The sequence below is a fragment of the Micromys minutus genome, assembly GCF_963924665.1.
Source record: "Micromys minutus genome assembly, chromosome: 26".
Classification (NCBI taxonomy): Eukaryota; Metazoa; Chordata; class Mammalia; order Rodentia; family Muridae; genus Micromys; species Micromys minutus.
Window position 1 is genome coordinate 22,812,005 of NC_137961.1, and position 15,674 is coordinate 22,827,678.

General features: G+C 41.9%; 1 protein-coding gene across 2 annotated transcripts in view; it reads right to left on the minus strand.

Moving 5' to 3' along the window:
• WWP1 (WW domain containing E3 ubiquitin protein ligase 1) overlaps window positions 1-15,402 on the minus strand; it is an 84,513-nt gene extending 69,111 nt beyond the window's left edge. For both annotated transcript variants that reach the window (XM_080938614.1, XM_080938613.1), the window contains exons 1-2: window positions 15,253-15,402; window positions 14,895-14,966 (exon numbers count right to left, since the gene is read on the minus strand). The gene's annotated coding sequence lies outside the window, so the exon portion shown is untranslated. The remainder of the gene's footprint in view (window positions 1-14,894; window positions 14,967-15,252) is intronic.
• Window positions 15,403-15,674: the final 272 nt, after the last annotated feature.

Sequence of the window (15,674 nt, forward strand, 5' to 3'; positions counted from 1 at the left end):
AGGCAGGAGGATCTCTGTCAGTTCAATGTCAGCCTGGGCAACTTAATGAGTTCCAGGATAACCAAAGCTACACAATGACACACTGTCTCATAAAAACAAATTAGTAAATGAAATACTGTCACAGATCCATAGGCCTGGACCAGTGAATAGGCAGTCACACTGATGATCTGTAAGAACGCACAAATTAAACAATAACAGACGGTGACATTTTCAACAATGGAAATTCTAGTTCTGGAAACAATATTAAGAGAAAGGAAATAACTCAGTAATGAGATAGGGAAGAGAGCACCGAGTGCTAGAGAAGCTTGACCCAAGGACAGGGAGCTAGAAAGTTACAAATCCTGAATCATAGTTCTTGTATCAACAACACAAAATTTAAAACTCAGTGAATAAAAAAAAAATGATAAATGTGAATAAACCTAATACCCTCCCTAAGACCCAACTTAACAGCTTTAAAAGCACATAAATATTATTTTATAAAAATGTAAACTAAATCCAAGAGCATATCAAGCCATCATTCACCACAGTCCAGTAGGCTTCATCCCAGGGACGCAAGGTTGGTTCAATGTACACGAAAATCCATTAATATCCACTATATAAACAAACTCAGAGAAAAAAAATAAAGCACACGATCATCTCGTTAGATGCTGAAAAAGCATTTGACAAAATACAACATCCCTTTATGTTAAAAGTATTGGAGAGGTCAGGAATTCAAGGCCCAGACCTAAACATAATAAAAGCAATATACAGCAAATCAACAGCCAATATTAAATTAATTGGAGAGATAGTTGAAGCAATCCCACTAAAATCAGGGACAAGACAAAGGTGGCCACTCTCCCCATGTCTACTCCATATAGTACTCGAAGTGCTAGCTAGAACAATAAGACAACAAAAAGAGATCAAGTGGATACAAATTGGCAAAAAGTAAAGGTATCATCACTATTTGCAGCTTATATATATATAAGCAACACCAAAAATTCCACCCAAGAACTTCTACAGATGATAAACAATTTCAGCAAAGTGACTGGACATAAAATTAACTCAAATAAATCAAGAGCCTTCCATTATACAAATGATAAACAGGCTGAGAAAGAACTTAAGAGAGATGACACCCAGCACAACAGTCACAAATGCAATATCTCTTGGGATAACTCTAACCAAAGAACAGAAAGATCTGTCTTCAAGTTTCTCAAGAAAGAAATGTCCTACAGTGGGGAGGGGGGAATGTGTACAGCCCACCTCCAGTAGAAAGACAGGACATCAAGTGTAGGGCTGGGGTGCCATCCCACAGTCAAAAACTCTGACCCAGAATTGTCCTGTCGGAAAGAACTACGGGGACAAAAATGGAGAAGAGACTGAGGTAAAGAGATCCAATGACCAGCCCAAATTGGGATCTATATCAAGGGGAGGCCCCAAGGCCTGACACTATTACTGATGCTATGCTGTGCTTAGAAACGGGAGCCTAGCATGACTGCCCTCCGAAAGGCCCAACAAGCAGCTGAAGGAATCAGATGCAGATACTAACACCCAGCCAATGGACAGAAGCCGGGGACCCTTGTGGTTGAATTAGGGGAAAGCTAGAAGAAGCTTAGGAGGAGGGCAACCCCACAGGAAGACCAGCAGTCTCAACTGACCTGGACCCTCAAGATTTCTCAGACACTGAATTACCAACTAGACAGCATACACCAGCTGGTTGATATGAGGCCCCCAACATATAAATAGCAGGGGACTGCTAGGTGTGACCTCTGAGAAGATGCACCTAACTCTCAAGACTTAGGGCCCAGGGAGTGGGGAGGTCTGGTGTGTTGGGGACATGCTCTTGGAGAGGGGGTGGGGTCGGGTATAGGATGATGTCTTGTATTCCTTCACAAAACATCATGACCAAGAGGGAAGTTGGGAAGGAAAGGGTTTATTCAGCTTACACGTCCACAGTGCTGTTCATCATCAGTCAGGACAAGAACACACACAGGGCAGGGACATGGAGGAGCTGATGCAGAGGCCACTGAGGATGCTGCTCACTGGCTTGCTTCCCCTTGCCTTGCTTGCTTTCTTATTGAAATCCTGAACCACCAGCCCAGAAATGGCACCACACAATAGGCCCTCCCACCCTTGCTCACTAACTGAGAAAATCCCTTACAGCTGGATCCCATGGACAAATTTCCTCAACTGAGGCTCCTCTCCTCTCTCTGTGATAACTCCAGCTTGTGTCAAGTAGACACACAAAACCCAGCCAGCACAGATGAGGAACAATCAGAGAGCAGATGGGGCTGGTGGGGGATAAAGACTGGACTGTTAAAAAAAAAAATTAAAGAATTAAAATAAGAGGTGGGGGAGAAGAGCACAGGTGAATCAGCAGTTCAAAGTTTGAGACTCGTCTTTACCACAATTTTGTCTGTGGTAAAGAGCATGGCTGCTTCCGGGATTCAAAAGACAGTGTGACTGCCCATCACAGAACTGAGACAATGCTTGGTGAAGTTGGGTGCAAAGGTCCTGCTAATGAACCGCTGCTCCATGGCATGCAATTTCATACCTGTATTATTACATTTACCACACTGCTTTTACTGCTTTTACAAGTAGAAATTGGACATTCTTTTTCAGAATGTAAGCTTCTTCGGCCTGTTTCTACTTTCTTCACTACACACCAGCATGCTGTCTTTCTCACTTGCATGAATGAGCCTTCAGATGAATGACTTCATAGCTCACCTTTTTTTCTAAACACCATAAGGTTAAAGACAGTTTTTTATCTCCCTCTCAGCTTTATTAAGGTATATTTGGCAAGTAAGAATTATGTATTTCTGCAATGTATATCATGGTATTATGATGCATGAAATCTTTGTGAAATAATTAAGTCAAATTAATTATCAAAAATGCAAACTATAGAATACGATTCAAGCTAAACCAAGAATGTTGCTTCTACACAGAAAGATAATTTATAAAAAGATAATGCTAGGTATTTTAATAACTTTATAAATCAAGATGACAGGGAAAGTAGCTGGGTTAGCACATGGTTAGCACAGGACCGTCTGTCCACATTTCAGTCTCCCATCCTTGGAAGCATCTCAGTTGTGTGGAAATTGGGACAGTCAGTGGACTTACTGCCCAGTGTAATGAGTCCATCTGCACTCGGCTCTTCTTAGGCTCTCAAGCTAACAGAATTCTGCAACAAAGCAGTTTCCTATTCACCTGACTCTTAACACTATAGAGAGAAAACCAGATCAGTTATTCAGAACAAAGCAGGGCACAAGATCACACCACAGGGTACTTAAATAAGAAATGGCTGACAGGACACAGGTTGTTTTAAGCTTAGAATTACTTCATTGAAAATACGACTTTTTTCATAAAATGAGGAATATTAGTAAGTCAGCCATTGCTGCGCCAATTTAATGCAGAGCTGTTGCATTATGTCCTATTCTCTTCCTCAGTCACACTTTTTATTTCTTACTCCACAGCCCCATTTACAAAGGCTGGCAAGTAAAGTTCTGGTGGAATCCTTGGCCAGCATCAAGGCACTGAATATTTAATGTATGCTCATGTTTGGAAACTCTGAAAACAATATTCTAGAACACCACAAGATGGTGATATTGCATCATTAAAAGAATGTTTTTAAAAGTTACTTTTTTTTTAAACCAACTTCCCCAAAAATCAAATAGTTTAATTCCTTTCCAAGAAAGGGCATAAAAAATATGTGTGCAAAAAGTATGTATGCTTTGTTTACTAGAAAACTCTAGTCAGCAAGGAAAATATATTCAAACTTAGAAGCAACCCTTCCAGCTTTTAGTCCAAGGGAGTTTTTTAAAAACCCTTGACTAATAAAAACCCAAGGCTGGTGGCTACACCTATGCTGACTTCCTCCTCCGATCAACTCTACCTTATCATCATCATAAAAACCTTCAATCCGGCATATATTTTACTAGCTGTGCCTAACAATTTCTCCTATACTTAATTAAAGTGACTCCCATTTTTTTCCTTCTTTCTTTTGGTATCTTTTTGTTTTTAAGACAGGGTCTCAAGCTCGGGCTGCCCCCAAACTTAGCAATCTTCCTCCTACCTCATCCTCTGGAGTATTGGGGTCACAAGTATGAACCAGCATATCCAGCTCAAATCCTTTCCCCCTCTTTTCTGCCCCCCATCTTAAAAACGCTGATGATAAGTTTCAGTTATGTCAACAAGAGATTGGGCCTGAATGGAAGCTAGACACTTTCCTTTGTCCTAATGTGGGATTTCTCCAGATCTTACAATATGCAATATTGTTTTCAGAATGGCTAAAAACTAACTTTAAAGCAAAAAAAAAAAAAAAAAAATGCACATTTAGTAATTTTTTTTTTTTGTCTTGCTTTATTGAGCACTATAAAAAACAGACTTCCCACTCAAATGCTATATGGTATCAATTAAAAAAAAATGCTATCCAAGACTAAACACATCAAAACTTTAGTTCGAACTCTGAGACTGAATTACTGTCTAAATACTATCATTCTTGAATACCTGTGGGGAATACCTATATCCACAGATGTGGGTGTTGACCAAATGCAATGGGACAGTATCTGTATAAAGCCACACACATCCTACCAACCACTCTAGTCACTTGTGGATTTTCTATAAGCACAGCATAAATCCTATATAAAATAGCTCTTATGCTGCATTGTCCCAGAAATAAAAGGTGAGGGGGATCATGAATATGTTTATGTTCAACACATAAGGATTTTTTTCCTCGGTATTTTCAACACAAGGTTGCTTGACCCTGTAAGTGCAGGACCTACAAATACAGAGGGCTGTCTGCATTTGCTGCACCATGAAGGAGCTTATAGGCAGACAAAGGGATCGGGAACATAAAGCCCTGAGTGTCCACCGAGCCCACCCTGCTGACCAGGTTACTATTCTTCCACTGTGCACAGTACCCTCAGCTATCATCACCAAATCTACGTTCCCCCAAAATACTTCTTCATTACTTCTAATTACAAATTCTAATGTACCACAATTTGCACAGCCAGGATCACAATTTTCCACAAAATTCACAGCCTAATCTTGAATTCCTTCGTTTTGGGAAAGCATGTTGGGGGAAGTCAACACAGAACAGTTTTCAATTCAGACACACCTGAGTTCAACCTCAGCTCTCCTATCTGTATACATTTAACCTCAGTTTGTCTGATCTGAAAAATGAGGTTACCAACCCGAAACAAGGGAAAAAGCAAGAGGTGCTAGTGCCGATCGTAGGAAGGTAGAAGGAACTCTTGCTGGAGTCAAGAATACAGGAAATGCCTAGGAGAAGAAGCTAGACCAAGGCTAGCCTGGACTACAGGACAAACCCTGGCTCAAAACAAACAACGAAACACAAATAAGCAATCTAACGGTAATTAAGAGCCAGTCAAATAACAGACATGCAGTATTATCTACTATTTATTAATACTCCCCTTAAGAGTTTTAAAATACACAGTAAGACACAACTTTCCCCTAAACAATTTCCACTCTTGGAGAAAATTAGACAATTATTTAACCAATTAACAAGCTAAAAGTTCCATTCCTGGAAATAATGTAATCTTTACTAAGCTTAAAATATAGTAAAAATGCAATGCATTGTGCACAGTCCTAAGAACCGAAAGCCCCTCTTACCTGCTTGTCAGAACTTCCTTGAGTAGGAAAATCTGGCTATTTATTGTCATTCCCCATTTCCTGAAGCTCAGGTGCTGCCTCAGACCTTCACTGCAATTTTATATAAACAGTACGTGGAATGCACTTGCTTGATCGATTGCTTGCATGCTTTTTGGGGGGGGTGTGAGGGACATGTATGAGTGTGCACCATTTTCATGCGTGTAGAAGTGTACATGCTTGGGGGCTGAGTTCATGTCTCACTGTTGCACAGCTCCGCTCTCTCCTCTGAATGGTGTACCAGCCCATCGTCTGAAACTAAATTATCAAGCACATCTGAATCCCAGAATGAAGATATCATACAAACATGCCAGTGCGAGCTAAATGGCAGGCTTCAGTCAGCATGTATTTCTATACATCGGACGCTAGTATTCTCACTTCCATACGGATAGCTAACACACTCAGATAAAAGTCCCTAAGTCAGGTTTTCAGAAGCACTGTCCCGAGTAAAGTGAGTACCAGAACCCAAATCACGGTTTGTATTCCTTTCTATAAGGTCTGGGCTGGCTTTTATTGGATCACATTTTAAACAGAAATTTAGATTACAAAGAAATTTTAAAATGCAAAAGTTTCAACCTAGAAAAATAAAGTTTCCAAATATAATGTATATCTTGCATTCTGGATATTCACTTCTAAATACTAACATATTTCACACGTCAAAAGAAATGGTCTATTGTCGCCTTCTCCTCGGTAAAAACAAACACAAAAACAATGGGCTCTTCCAAAGAGATGCCAACTCAGTTCAGCTTACAAGCCAGCAGGGCTCCGTTTGCGTCTCACCACAATGCATACTTGCAGTAGCTTCTGCTTACATTTTCTTCAACCATACTTCTGGTTTTTCCAGGAACCCAGTGTAAATAAAAGTCTATTGTTACAATATAAGATCTGACCTGGGCTGGAGAGATGGTTCTGCAGTAGGAGCACTGGATTCTCTTACAGAGGACCCAGGCTCAGTTCCTGGCACCCACATGGTAGCTCAGTCATCTATAACTAGGTTCCAGGGGATGTGTCATTCTCTTCTGGTTTCTGTGAACACCAGGCACACGTGGTATACACACATTCGTGCAAACAAAACACCCATACCCCCCCCAAAAAAAAGTAAATAAATTAAAAAATAAAAAAGGTATGGCGGTGCACGCCTTTACTCTCAGCACCCGGGAAGCAGAGGCAGGCTGGCCTCTTGGTCTACAGTGAATTCCATGGCAGCCAGAGCTACATAGCGAGAACCTGACTCCCAGAAACAAACAAACAAAACTGTTCTTAAATCTGATTGAATTCTGTTGGTCACAGAACTAAGGAACATTTAAGTGACAGAGAGGCATGTAGTAACCACCAGAAAGTAAAAAAGAGTTTAAAGGTTTTTCCATTTTCACTGACTTGAAACTTAAACCCTGTTTCATGATTTTCTTCCCAAGTTAATGTCCTTATGCTAAGCAATGGCTTTTTCCCAAAAGACATACCACGCCCACAGTTAACCTACTTTCTATCCAAAAGCCCAAATTCCAAATTTGACACACTTCAATCAATGTATCTATTTCTGAGTTGCCTTGTCTAAACTAAGTAAAATCCAGGAAGACTATCTAACAAATCATTATAAAATCTAATTTAACCCTTTCAAGATTACATTTAGAAACAGTCAAAGGAACTCTTTGGTAGAATGGAGAACGTTTTCAAAGAGGAAGCCAGGACAGTTTCACTCGTCCGCTCAGGGCCAAAAGCCCTGTGTATCTGCAGTTGTTTGTATCGTATCTTTGACAACTATCTTAAGCCTTTTAAAACAACCAGAAAGTTCAGATGTTCAGCTCGTTTTATTTTTGCTTTTCACATGGGTAGGAAGGAACATCTTACGTAGAAAAATAGTCACATTAGGGTCCCAAATTTCAGAGTCAGTTTCTGTCAGCAGTTAAGATTCCCAAACAACCTTCTCAAGACAATATCCTAGACGCTGGAAGACAGGAATACTTGAAATGTTAGGAAATATCCCCCATGACTGTTATACAGAAGTGACATCTTGGCCAACTGGTCCATACTGCATTAAAACCCAATGATGATGCTAATGAGTGTGGCTCCCGGGTTGTGGAGCCTAATCACTAGGAACTGATACATTGCTAACCTGTTGACTAGGGACTTCCCCACAACACTCCTTAGTCCTTTTACAATGTATCTGTTCACCTGAGAGCAGAGAGGATAGACACTTTCCTATACACCCAAACTAAACTCTCACTGTCCTTAAAAAATGAGTGGACCATGGTAAAGTGCCTACTGGTTTGAACTATCAACTTAATACTCTATTACAAGGAATAACAATGTATAGGCTTATAATACTGAATCTACTATAATTTCTACTTTTTAAGTATCCTTTCAATTATTCCCGACAAAAACCCAGAAATAAAGACATTCCTTCTGTTTCGAGACTGAAGGAACAGAGGCACCACTCTAAGTAAACAGCCCAGGCAGAGGAGGTCACATGGGCTTAGCTACAGCTCTTACCTCCTAGGTCAGGAGAGCTTCTGTTCTTAAAAGACTGCAAGAAGGGAGCCCCTTGTCTTTGTGGCTGATTTGTTGTTTGCTTGTCTTTTTTTCTTTTTCTTCAAACCAAGATATGGCTATATATTCATATACATCTCACATGCTGGCCTCAAACTGGAAATCCTCCTGCCTTGGCCCCAGAATAAACCACCACGCTTGGTTTAACTTGTCTGCATCTACAGTCAAGACCTTACAGAAGAAGTCTCACTTACCTAACTCTCCCCACCCTAACTTAGCACATGCAGAGAACAGTGCATATTGGCAAGTCAGGACGGATTTACGACCAAAGTATCTGCTTCAAGTCAGGGCTCAACTGCTTCCACCCACCTTAATAATTACAAGTGTACCAAACAGCTATCCAAAGAACCTGTTTTCCTTACTTAAACAAAGCTACAATACCTGCACTTCTGTTAGGGCTGGGACAGTTTTTAACTATCCAAGTAATTAAGGGGTAGGAAGAATGCCAAGAACCACCTTAATAGAACTCCACTCATCTCCTGACTTCAGCCGAAATCGTATTTCTCAGCACACTCAATCACCGAACCTCTTCAGTGTACTCTTTTTTCAGAAACACACAAGTTTATTTGCTGTAGGCCATAGGGGCTGGATTTTGAGGCTAATTTAGTCAATGAAATATATTACCTTACCAATTTACAAAAATACAAATACAAAGTAATTAAAAACTAACCTTCATTTCCTTCATCTCAGTTAATCATGCCATTACTTAGTAACTAATTTGAACAATGCAGAAAGATACTAGGAACCTGAGACGAAGTGACTGGAGGGTCAAAATAATAAGAAAAACCCGACAGCAACTGATCACTTGTATGTGGAAGAAAAGTATCTACTCCTTCAGAGAAGACTCCAGAGACTCTGGGATCCTACAGAGTATTTTCTCCATTATAAAGCCCTCCCTCAAAGGTTCACACCAACCTTTTTCCAAGATCTTAAAAAAAAAAAAGCCTGCAAGGTACACATGGCTCAAGAATGGTGGAACAACTCTGCCCCTTTGTGAATACAAGGGGTGAAGGGATCCGTCTCTGCTTACCATAGATCCCGGGTTAATGTCTGACCAACACATGAAGATGGTTAACCAAACTGAATCAATCTGGAGTCATGGGGCATGTTCTTTCTTAAACTCCACAATCCTCAAAAAGAAGCAGCAGCTCCTCCTTGCTACCCTAGCAGGTCAGATGTTAACTGTGGAGCATCTGGCTTCTATGAAGCCCCGCCCCCATGCATGCTACTCAAATGTTCACACACACCGTGCTACATTCCAACTTCTATCAGTTACTTTTCTCAGGACAAAATACCCGAGAAGAGCAATTTAGGGAGAGAAATGACAGTTTGAGGCACTCCTTCACAGCGGAGATCAGGACAACAGAAACATGCACCAGCTGGTCACATTGCACCCAAAATCAGGAGGCAGAGCCCAGCTCGCTTTATCCTTTCCAGTTGGTCCCCAACTCCACACCCTGAAAAGTGCTGCACACACTGGTCTGCTCTCTACAGTCAAACCTTTTAAGAACAAGGTCAGACACACCCAAAGGTGTGGTTCTAGATTCAGACCAGTTACCAAGATTAACCAGCACATAGCTCTTTTATCTTTCTAACCAAGGACAGAACCAACAGCTCTCTACCAGTGCCAAAAGACAAAGGTACTGACATTTGCACTTTAAACTCAAACTTACTCTCTGACATACACACCAAATTTTGATTGTGGGAGTAAGCAGTCTCATAAGCTTCAGCTTCCACTCTTCTGGAAGATGTGTCCTTACATAACTGACGCTGTTCTTACATAAACCCTGCCACCATCCATTACCAGGTACCCCCAAATGGATGCTAGTGCTCCCTGTCCCATGGTAGATCAAAACTGATTTTATCAGAACAAGACAGAACTGATTTTCTGCCAGTACGGAAAAACATGCTATTCTTAAGGAGGCCTGGTTCCGTCAGCATCTGTACTCTTCAGAGTTCTAAACTACAGTGAAAAGCTCACAACCACATGGAGATAAAGGCCTACAGAGAGGAGTGTACAAAGCCCCAGCTGAAATGTCAGTTGAATTGAACCACTGGAGCTATGAGGTACAAAGCCAGAAAGAGCCCCAAGAAGGACACCCTGAAAGCAAGTAAGACAGTTGTTTCCAGTCACTTGGAGTTAGGGCTGTTGGTGACAGAGCAATAGAAAGCTGAAATGATGTGACTGGGTCCCAGGTGCTTCTGTGTGACTTGCTCAAATACCCCAGGAAAACAAGTCTCAGTACTTTTACTTTCCCAACATCAGCAGATAAAGTCTAGGTTCTTCTTGATGCCAGTGACTCTACTGAGCTCTAAGCTCTAGAGAATAGGTTTTGTGTATACTGTCTCAAAACTGAGCTCCAGCCGCTAACACATGCCTGACATACAGTGACAGTGTATGCTATACTGAAGAAATGTCAAGGCTAAATCCACATGTGCTGTTCTTCACAGTAACGCAGAAATTGCCTGTCATACTGCTTTTAAGACCCATACACCAAAAATGTTTAAATATAAATTCCAAGTGAACTAAGTGCCTTTAAACATGGAAGGGGCAATATATAAGTTGAGTTTACACCAGTAAAAATCATACAATATTCAAATATCACTTTGGAATAAGATTCTGATTTATATGCCCGCCACACACAAAAATAAAATGAAAAATAAAACTTTTCTAAGACTGTGCTGTCATATACAAGATAATCAAACTTAATCTTCAAGACCAGAAATTTTTTTTAAAAAATCAACAAATTTTCCAAAGCAAATTGACACATTTCACCAATGTTTTTTTTCTAGAAAGAATATCTACCTTTGTGTACCTGCTTTATCCTTGACTAGAGATCAGTGTGATAAAACACTTATAAATTTCCAAATTACCAGCCAACAGCCACATCAAATGATGTTACCATGTGAACACAAAGAAGGCAACAAACACTTCTAACAGGTTATGTCCTCATACATCTTCTAACTTCAAAGTTCCACTGTAGGCACATGATCAGAAACTTGGTTAATATTAATACACACACATACACATTATTTATACATATATATAATGAATTAAGAACAAAAATGTAGGTTTTCGTTCTAATTCTAATCTGGACTGTTAACTAGTTTAACTTTAAGGTGTCACTGAACCACTAGATTAGGACATGATGGTTTTCTCTCTACCCACCTAATTCTCAAATGTCACAGGATGAAGTGGAAAAGCTATCATAAAAAGAATGAAAAGTCTCATGATCATGCAATGTCAGCAAATTAAGGAAAATCCACATGTGCTTCTGCCAGACATTCTTCCACTTGTGCTGGTGGCTAGCTCCTTGGACACCATTTAAAGTGGGTAGTTTACTGGGTTTTCCACTGTTTCACTAAAATTACATCATACTTTTATATGAAAAGTAATACAATTCTGCCAGGTAGGCTAATACAGGCCTTTGGTCCCACTTCCTGAGAGGCAAGGCAGATCTCTGTGAGTTCAGGGTCCACACCAGGAGGTCTAGGCCAGCTAGGGTTCAGAGTGAGACCCTTTCTTAAAAGAAAAAAAAAGTAAAATGATTCCAGTCTTTCCAATAATTATGAAGTCAGCGTTTCTATAATTAGAAAAGAAACTAACAAGTAACAGGGAGACATCCCTTCCCCGATATGGGTGCAGAGAAGTCACCCCTATGCCTTAACTACCCCCATGAACATTAGCTATTTAATCCTTTCTAGAAAACTGAAAATGAATGCTCACTTGACTCAGTCCATCACATGCCACCTGGTGAATGAAGAACAGGAACATTCTAAGGCAGAGAGGAACAGAAAAGACTAAGGTGTCCCTCAGGTTTCTTCTTTCTACGGTACTGCCTCTGTACTTCCCTGCTCCCTAATCAGGAGGCAAACAAACAGTAATAATTAACATGTCTGACCTGATATGCTATCTGTTCACCACCTACCCATAGCATCACCACAGCAGGAGTGCAGATGTTCCACTGAAGATCTAAGTGCCAAGAGTCATACTTAACTGGAAGGATTCTCCTAGAACCACTCATTCTTAACTTACTGTTAAGACAGTAACTATATCCAATCAGCAGCAAATCAGCGGTGCTCTTCTCTTCATAGGAAAAGAAAAGAAAGAAAACCACCACTGTTCACAAACTCCAGCTTCTGTTTGGCCACATGCAAGGAGCCTTGTGACAGATGAACTCTGAAGCGAGTTTGCTAAAATGATAAAACAACAAATTAAAGGCAATATAATAGAATAAACTTATCTGTGAAGTGTGAGCCACAATACAGTGGATTACTGTCTGTAGGTACTTTTGTAAACTTCTACAGTCAGGGTTATTAACTTATCAATCATTCTGAAAGCTCCCCCCCCAGCTCAATAGACAGCCCATAGGTTTCGTGCAGGAGCTTCAGGTAATTCATGGATTCCCCTAAAATCACATCTACAAAGCATGGGTGCACATGACCTTATTAATAGATTTCTTTAGTTTCACCAAGGGTTAGTAATCACCCAAAGCCTATGAACATGATGCTAAGGATAACATTTTTATGCTACCATTTACTTTGCCTATGGACATGGATCAGAATCATCATTTTAACTTTTTAAAAAAACAAATTATTGCAGCTGGGCATAGTAGTGCATGCCTTAATCCCAGCACTCAGAAGGCAGAGGCAAGTAGATCTTGGTGAGTTCAAGGCCAGCCTGGTATACAGAATGAGTTCCAAGACAGCCAGAGCTATAAAGTAGAACCCTGTCTTCGAAAGCAAAATTAATTTGTGGAGGGAAGAGAAGGTGTCTGTGTCACTGCAAGTATGAGAGTCAGGGGATAACAACTGTGGAGAGTAGTTTACTTTCCTAACGTGGTGGTGGTGGTGTTATGATCAAACTTAGGTGACCAGGCTTGGCAGCAAACACCTTTACCCACAGAGTGTTCTTGCCAATTATTTGAACTTTAACCTGCTTACCGAACTCTATCCTGCTTTCCTGTCTTTTGCACTTGTTCAGACCCTTGCTATCTATACTGATTGAAATTCTGAGGTAGTTTATGAATCCCCAGTTTCTTCCTGCCTCAATTCATACTACACAATGCTACTAGATTCATTTTTTCCTAAACAAAGGTGTAAAATTGTTTCTTAAACCCAAAAATCACCTGTGGGCCCCACACTGCCTAGTAACCTGAAATTTAATCTGAATTTAACAATAACTCTTATGCCAACAGTGGTGGCACACCCTTTAATCCCAGGGCTGGAAAGGCAGAGATAGACCTCTGAGTTCAAGGCCAGCCTGGTCCACACAGCAGCAAGTTCCAGGCCAGTCACATCTATGTAGCAAGATCTGCTTCAAATCAAAGCAAAAGAAAAACAAAAAAAGAAAAACAACTTTGTTACTGGTCTTGGTTTTTATTTCAAGTTTTCTTACCCAACACCCTAAGAAGAAATCCTGCAGACTCCATCCAAATCCTTAGATCCTTCTACCTGAACTACCTTTCCCTGCTGACTTCTCTGTCATCCTTCATGTCATCATCCTCCATCCTTCGAAACACGAAACCCATGAACTCATCCAAGAACCACCCTCTCTGAATACGACTTGAGAGGATTCTTGTATTTATGAAACACACACACACAAAGGTATTCTGGGCATGGCGGCATAGGCCTGTGATCTCGGAGGCAGAAAGATGACAAGTTCAAGGCCAGACTGGGCTACATAGTGAGATTCTGCCATTGATTTGTTCACAGAAGCATAAAGGGAGCATCTGTATATAATCCAACACACATACCTCCTCGATGATGTGTAAAGTCAGAAGCTGCTAACCTTTTGATCTACATACACCCCCAAATACCTCAGCTTTCTTTCATGCAGCTGATGCTTAATAATTATGCAAGGATGTAACAGAAATTTCGGCCAATTTATGAGATTACCATCTCTTTGAAGGCAAGAGACCTGATCAGCCAAGTCCTGGGTTTCAAAAGCACAGTGTCTTAAAAGCAGCTCTACATTTTACATGAAGAACTATTTGGAAATGTTAATAATCTATGTCTCAAAGAGCTAAGCCACATTTTTCAAACATCTCAATTTCAACAAGCCCCAACCCTTGGCCATTATCTTTGAAATTACAGTGTTAACTATTTTAAAATGGTAATTTTCAGTCAGTTTGAGTATATAGTTTTATGGTTCAAGGTAGTCAGATAAATGAAAGAATGTCTTTTGTAAAAGGAGAGTTTTACTAGCAGTTTCATACAGACCTGGTGAGACGTGACAAGTGGATTTATACACAACTAAAAACTCTTGCAGAAACCTACAGACAACTGTGAACGGGGTATTTCATCGGGGGGGGGGGGGGGGACACCAAATGTGGAGTGTGAAGAAAACTCTGGCTTTTTTTTTTTTTTTTTTTGACTACTGTTAAGTGGCAGCATTTTAAGAGTAGAGATTAAATTTTATGCACACGAAAAGATAATAATTTAACAGGAAAATAATAGATACACCTTCTTTTGGTAATAATGAAGAGGAATCGCTTAGAGCAAAGGAACTTCAACTCCAAGCCGATGAGTAAAGGAGAGAACCATACAGTCCTAAGCCACAAAACGGATCATTTAAAGACTGTAAAGGCGACGGGCAAAGTACCAACCCTAACAATACTAAACCTTAAAAGAAAATGTAAAGGAAAGGGGCCAAAATCACGAGATGAGGATTAAAAGATTTTTGCAAGGTCACTTGAACCTACCAGGTCACCAAAGGTGGAGAAGGAGAGTGTTGGTGGGAAGGAGGTGCGGGAGTCCGTGAAAAACGCTGAATGCTAAAAAAAAAAAAAACCATGTCAGAAAAGGACGTTCTGGGGCTGGAGTCCCGGCTCTCGCGCCGGTGGGATCCGGGTGAAAGTCAGGGCAGCAGTTCTGAGGCAAGGAAGCCGGAACGCTAGCCAGCGGCCGGCCAGGAGGCTGAGCACTGCAGTCGCCCAGACACTTCGCCGGGCTCCAGTGTCACCCGCACAGGCCGGTGCCAGGGCCAGCTCGGGGCAAGCCCGGCGACCCCACCCCAGCGAACTCCGGCCCGGCCGCCCTCCAGAGCCCCGCTGTGCTTACCCGCGCCAAGCTGCGGCTCCCGGGGCCCGCGGCCACCGCGGCGGCGCCTCCTCAGCCCTCCGCGCCCAAGATCGCCATCTCGCAGCAGGCGTCGGCCGGGCAGCCCAGGCCGCCCGCAGCCACTCGGATCCCGCACGCCAAGCGCGCCGACACCCGGCCCTCCCCCCACCCACCCCGGCCTACACCTCCCTTCCTCGGGAGCGCGCGGCGCACTCGCGACGCCCGGGCCGCGCACAGGCGCGCCTCCCCGCCCGCCGGGGCCGCTCGGAGCCTCCGGTCCAGACCCGGAATCCAGCTGCCCGCGAGCATGCGCAGCGAGAGAGCGCGCGCGCGCCCATCCCGCCCCGGGGAGACTCCGCTCCTCCGGGTCTTCGAGACGGTCCGGCGGAGAAGCACGCCAGCCAATAGGAGGGAGGGGGCGG